This window comes from Hesperophylax consimilis, chromosome 12, assembly GCF_061612785.1.
Source record: "Hesperophylax consimilis isolate HC1 chromosome 12, BYU_Hcon_1.0, whole genome shotgun sequence".
Classification (NCBI taxonomy): domain Eukaryota; kingdom Metazoa; phylum Arthropoda; class Insecta; order Trichoptera; family Limnephilidae; genus Hesperophylax; species Hesperophylax consimilis.
The window spans coordinates 19,540,623-19,546,218 of NC_142847.1; the positions used below are offsets into that span (position 1 = coordinate 19,540,623).

The 5,596-nt window shown below is 32.2% G+C and overlaps 1 long non-coding RNA gene across 1 annotated transcript; it reads left to right on the top strand.

Moving 5' to 3' along the window:
* Positions 1 to 1,573: 1,573 nt before the first annotated feature.
* LOC149419293 (uncharacterized) lies at positions 1,574 to 2,517 on the top strand. Its single transcript, XR_016302873.1, has 3 exons — positions 1,574 to 1,661; positions 1,761 to 1,940; positions 2,148 to 2,517. It is a non-coding gene; the product is annotated as an uncharacterized LOC149419293 (long non-coding RNA).
* Positions 2,518 to 5,596: the final 3,079 nt, after the last annotated feature.

The following is a 5,596-nucleotide window of genomic DNA, read 5'->3' on the forward strand; positions in this document are numbered from 1 at the left end:
AAATTTCCATATTTACTGCAGAATGCTTCGCAATTGAACAAGCTTTAATTCAAATCCAACTCCTCAATATTCGTCGAGCCTTAGTGTGTACTGACTCTCTAAGTGCAGTATTAAAAATTTCCTCTAATATCGTTCGATGTCCAGAAGACTATGTTATTTGTAATATTAAAAAAATCCTCGATTCTTTAAACGAATCTATGTTTGAGACAATACTGGTTTGGGTGCCTGGCCATCTAGGAATTGAGGGTAACGAGAAAGCTGATTCTCTCGCTAAACTTGGAACTGTATCTGGTTCTATTCCTTTAGATTTTAAAATTCCTGTCTCTGACGTCTTCTCTATTCTTAAATCCAACATGTCTCGTTCCTGGGAAGAAAATTGGACAGTCACGAAAACTCAAACTGGATCTTTCTATGCTGGAATACAAAATCATATTCCAAGTAAACCCTGGTTCCACGGCAAAAAAAAGTCCAAAAGATTTATTTCCTGTATCTCGAGAATGAGAATTGGCCACTGCTCTATTGCAACTCATTTGTTTAAAATTCGGGTGCTCGAAAGTTCATTATGCCAGTGTGGTGTGGAGGATGAGACTCTTGACCATGTCTTCTTCAATTGTAAAAACCATTCTTCTTTCAAGGGCATGTATCGATTGCTTATTAAAATCACCCACCAGTCTCCCCTTAGTATTCCATATTTGCTGTCTCTCAACAACTCTCGCGTATATTCTATTCTTTATAAGTTTATAGATTTGAATGACTTTAATATATGATATGTCCAGTCCCCTTATAGATAATTCACATCAGTTTAACCATATATCTTAACCCAATCGGCACAAAGCACTCTCTTTAGGGTGAATTGCCTAATACAAAAAAAAAAACAATATTTTTTGAAGATTTATCACCGATTTTTAAATGCAATGTGACATTTTCCTTAAAACATGCATTTTTACATTATTAATGTAATATTTGCATTTTTCCGTTAAAAGCGACAGTTTCCCATAATAAATGACGAAGTTTTAAAAAGACAACATTCTTGATCTTCAGTTACTTCCATAACTTGTTGGGGCACGTGGCTTGACGCTATGATAATTACGATCGAATTTGGGATATTTCATTTATCAAAAAAAAAAACTTACAAAAGTCATATTTACTGACAAAATGCACAATTTCCTAAAGGAAACCTGTTTAAAATACATAGTTTACTGTTTTTATGATAAAAACGTAAGGAGTAATTCAAATTTAAAGCTTTAATATTGTTTTTTTAACTGTTTTTTAATAATCTACTTTTAAAAATGAATGACCATAAAAGTTCATTTTTTTAAATGACCTTCGCTTTCAAAACTAAGGGCGAGTTGTTTCGGAAAAACTGAACAATTATTCAGATTCCGAGTTCTATTCGAATGTAAGAAAATCTTCACGTCGATTTTATTCAAATACAAATTGGGTTGTTTCAACTCCGAAAAAGCTTCCGTTATATTTGAATAATCCGTTCCAGTGTTCCCCGCCGAATCGGACAATTATTGCAGAGAATTCGATAGGAATTCATTTTTAGGCCGCAACACTCACAAGTTGTCTATGGAAGGCGGGCAAATGTCCGTCTTCTGTCAGATTTCTTTGCTCGTAGGATGTTGTGCGTAATATTTGTTGATAAAATAAATAAAACAGTGAGTATAGTTTTTATTGGTATTCAGTTATTTACGTATTTAGTAAAGTTAATATGGTAACATGCAATCGTATTACTGATTTATTCTATCCTTTTCCAGGATGGGAAGTTCTTCCTAAACATAACCTAAAAGCCACTGAAGAAAATGGTGTTCAAATGACACCAGAATCATGGAAACAGATAGGAAATCAATATAATGCCCAGAGAAACTATAGTGAAACCAAACTATATGACTGTAAAACATTTAAACGCTGTTTATGTAGTTAAAACTTTGTGCCAGGTTGGTTACAATTGATATATACTTGATATTTCTAATGCTTTATTGAATTTCCCTAACGTTATTAATAATTAACGCCCTATGAATAACTTTACTGAGAGCACCCTCAGTTTCTTGTTATTATCTGACATAATTCTTAATTTTGTGTTTTTTTTTATCATGTACCATATAATATATTACATTATATTATATTATTAATACTTGTTTTAGCGTCATCGCAGTCCAAGAGATAAAAAAATACATATGTACTGAAGGAATGCGACAGAGTTTATGATGTTATGACAAGTCTGTGTTTTGGATGATGGCTGTTCCTATGCAGAAACCATATTATCTCCATGTGTCCATATCAACTCTCAAATTAAACGTTCAAGGGAAATGAACAAAACGGTTTTCGTCAGCAAGAACCGTATTATTATGTACTGTTAATTTGATATAAGTGGTATATTATTTTGATATTCACTCTCAATGTATTATGGCAAATATACATTGCACCGTCTACCCACATACAACTACATATATATAAAACATATTGTACCGATGTTACTTATAATTTACAACGTGGAAGTTTTTCCCCTATAAATAAATAAGCATTTGAAATTATATAACATGGTTTCGTTTTATTTCTTATTTATCAAAAGTTGTAATATTGAGAACAATAGGCTTTTTATTATAATATATTTATTTTATTTTTTATTTATACATTAGAATAACTTTTTTATAAAGTATGATTTGGTAATGTGAGCCTCACTCTGTACGCAACCCGTGCTGAGGCCCTCATTTCATTTAATAATATTATGTATTTGTAAATTTTATACAGCCATGACTAGTGGTAATGAAGCTTTGATATTATTGCTTCTCAACACTTATTTTATATCTGAAATTAAAGAAATTTGTTTTTAACTGTCTTCTAAAAATTTTAATGCCAGTTACAGGTTTATGCTAATTATGCAACATCCCAAACTATGAAACATTCATACGTGAGGGTAACTAGTCTGTTCAAAGGCCAGACAGTTGTCAGTCCGTTCATTGCTTTATTCTTTATTTATAAAGTGAACTCTTTCTGTGACTCAAATCCAGTGTAGGAAATCATGTAGAAAGGTGGGGTTATATAATGAACATCCCGTGGACACTATATAATATGTATTCAAATATTTATTAGGCAGACTAGCCCACAAATGTTTTACCAAAATATCGTTGGAAGACATTTTATGGATTGTTGTTATAGTATAAAACCATCCCGCCGTTTCCGCGGGGGCAGGCAGAGAGGACAGACTTCCAAACAAGTCGGTCTTGGCACAGACTCCTTGCCTCATTCATACTCATACATCGTCTCGTACATACTTTTCTGTTATTCCGGCTCTTGACATTCGCCGACTCAAGTATCTGTCTCACTTGATCGAAAATGTCAATCACATGAAGAATGTTGGTTAAAATATCAATTTTTTCAGTCGGCAATAGTTTTTGATACATTGGTAGACAAGAGAAACAAACTTGCACCTTATGAATGTTTTTACCAGTTTTTTATCATTTTCAATCACTGAAACCAACGATACAAAAGCGAATTTCGACAATATTATGTGTAGAAAAGATATCTAAACTTCTTCCCACAAAACCGTTAACTTCATAAATTTTAATCGTTAGGTTTTATTAGCCAAAATAGTCGGGTCGTTATCACCATTAATAGGTACATTGTAGTGCATAAAATCTGTCAGATCGCAATTGTGACGTTTGCGCATGCGTCAATCTTTATCAAAATGGCGGATCGCGTTAACCGGCCGATTTCGGTTGATCACATTTTCATGAATATTTCGTTGAATTTTCTCTTGACGGACGATGAAACAACCCAATTTATGGAAAATTGAGTGGATTGACGTTGTGATGACTTTCTCACACGTGATTTTTTCCGAAACAACTCGCCCTAAGAATTCAATTTTTAATCTAACCTAACACAGAACTCAATTATACAATTATAAGCATAAATCTTAACTATTTTAGCGTTTTCAGCATATTTTTTTGCATTGTTCCGCCTATTTTCACTAAAACCTTGCATTTTTCGTCAGGTTTTGGTGCATTTTTAATTTTGTATTTTTTTAGTTATTTCTTTATATTTGATTGTAACTAAACTTTACTTTCGAGTTTGACTTCGTTATAAAAACAACATCAACATCAACACCAAAATTGACATAGTAACTATATTTTGTTTTTTTTTTTATAAAAGTGATCTGTGATTTTTTATACATTATTTAACATCTAATAAATCACTATCTTCAAACATACATTTGAGAAATACATTAAAATCTCCTTTTCACTGAATTATTTTCAAATAATAAGTAAGTACATAAAATTGTCTTAGAATGTGATAGAATTTAGTATCATCTTCTCTCTGAAAAAAACAACTGATTTAACACATTTTGTTTGAAGTAAGAAAGATGCCCTTTTTAAACGTACATTCATTTTCCCAAGAACCATTTTCGTGTACCATCCAGAACGTAATATACGTCCGCGCCTATTTAGTTTACTCCCTAAAGAGTTTAACCGATAAAAGTCTGTTGTAGACGTATCCTCTTATTCTCTTTGTGCCCAAAGTTATTTTTATCTAAGTGTGTTCTTCAAATATTGGCTATTATTATTATGATTGCAGTGAGATTTTCATATAGTCCCAAAAAGTAAAACAATATATATATGATGTACATAGCAACCAAAGATACAGTATTCATAGTGGATTATTTGCGACATATGTCCTCATGCCTTCACATTTTCAGAGACCAAACATCTCTTGCATTCATTCATTCTTGTCATTCTCTTAAACGATAGAAACTTTGAAGGGTCAACTGTCCATCTGGGGGAATCGATTTCTAGATATATCAATCAAAATAATAGAGAATCAGGTCAGGGAATCAATAATTGTATCTTAAATTACATACTTGATGAATTTTGTGGTCTGCCAACCATCTGCAATTAATCAAAAATCAAAATTAATTAATAGCTATAATTAAAAAAACATGATGTAGCCCCCCTAATAATTACAAAGTCAGATACCAAAGTATCCCACGGTTGGGAGCAGTTGCGGCTCTCAACCTTCATTCACACTTTAAAATATATTTATAGAAAAAGCATATTTTCAATGAAACAAATTTCTTAAAATAATAAATTTATTTATAGATCATACAGAAGTAAAGTTTTGTATGTAATTCAGAATATCTGGGTTGCCTTAAGTTCTATATCATTTAAGATAGCATCCATATTGCAAAAAACATCTCAAAATCTCGTGAATTTATACATAATGTTATCAAAATATCTTATAAAATTTACGAAAAACGTAGTTATTAGAGATTTAAGTAATGAGACCAGCTCTCCTAGAATAAGTGATCATGTTAACTTGTATTATCAAAATTGGAAATAATTGCTTAAGTTTCAAAGTTTTAATACCATAAATAGCAGTGTCCAGTGGTGTTGTAATGTGGTAATTATCCTCGATTATATAAAGAAATTTATGGCATTGTTCTGTGTCTTCTCAGAGGTGAGCTTACAATACCAAGATTTGCTGACGGGTCACACTGAATCTCATCGACGAATTCTCGGCTCAATCGATTAAACGTAGCGAGATAGGAACCAGGGGAACCTGCCCCATCGTCACTTCCACTTAGGTCGTCGAAATT